Raw genomic sequence first — 243 nt, 5'->3', positions numbered from 1 at the left:
TCCCGCTTATTTGTCAGATTGCTTTCAAAATGTGTTCGTTGGTGTGTGGCAAAATAATCCGTCCTTCTTCGTACTCCTCCCAAGATATAGAAAGAAGAAACGAAAATAAAAATGATACCCATTTCGCTTATCTCTTTTGATGAGGTCATAACAAAGGTCTCGGTAATGCAACGTTACCCTGGTTTTGAATCCCAACGTCTGCCTCGCTTTGTCCGTCTGTCTGCAAGTGTCTCTTCATGCGGA

Source organism: Penaeus monodon, chromosome 19 (genome assembly GCF_015228065.2).
Source record: "Penaeus monodon isolate SGIC_2016 chromosome 19, NSTDA_Pmon_1, whole genome shotgun sequence".
Taxonomy (NCBI): domain Eukaryota; kingdom Metazoa; phylum Arthropoda; class Malacostraca; order Decapoda; family Penaeidae; genus Penaeus; species Penaeus monodon.
The sequence above is the reverse complement of the archived record's forward strand: the minus strand, read 5'-3'. Positions refer to the sequence as shown.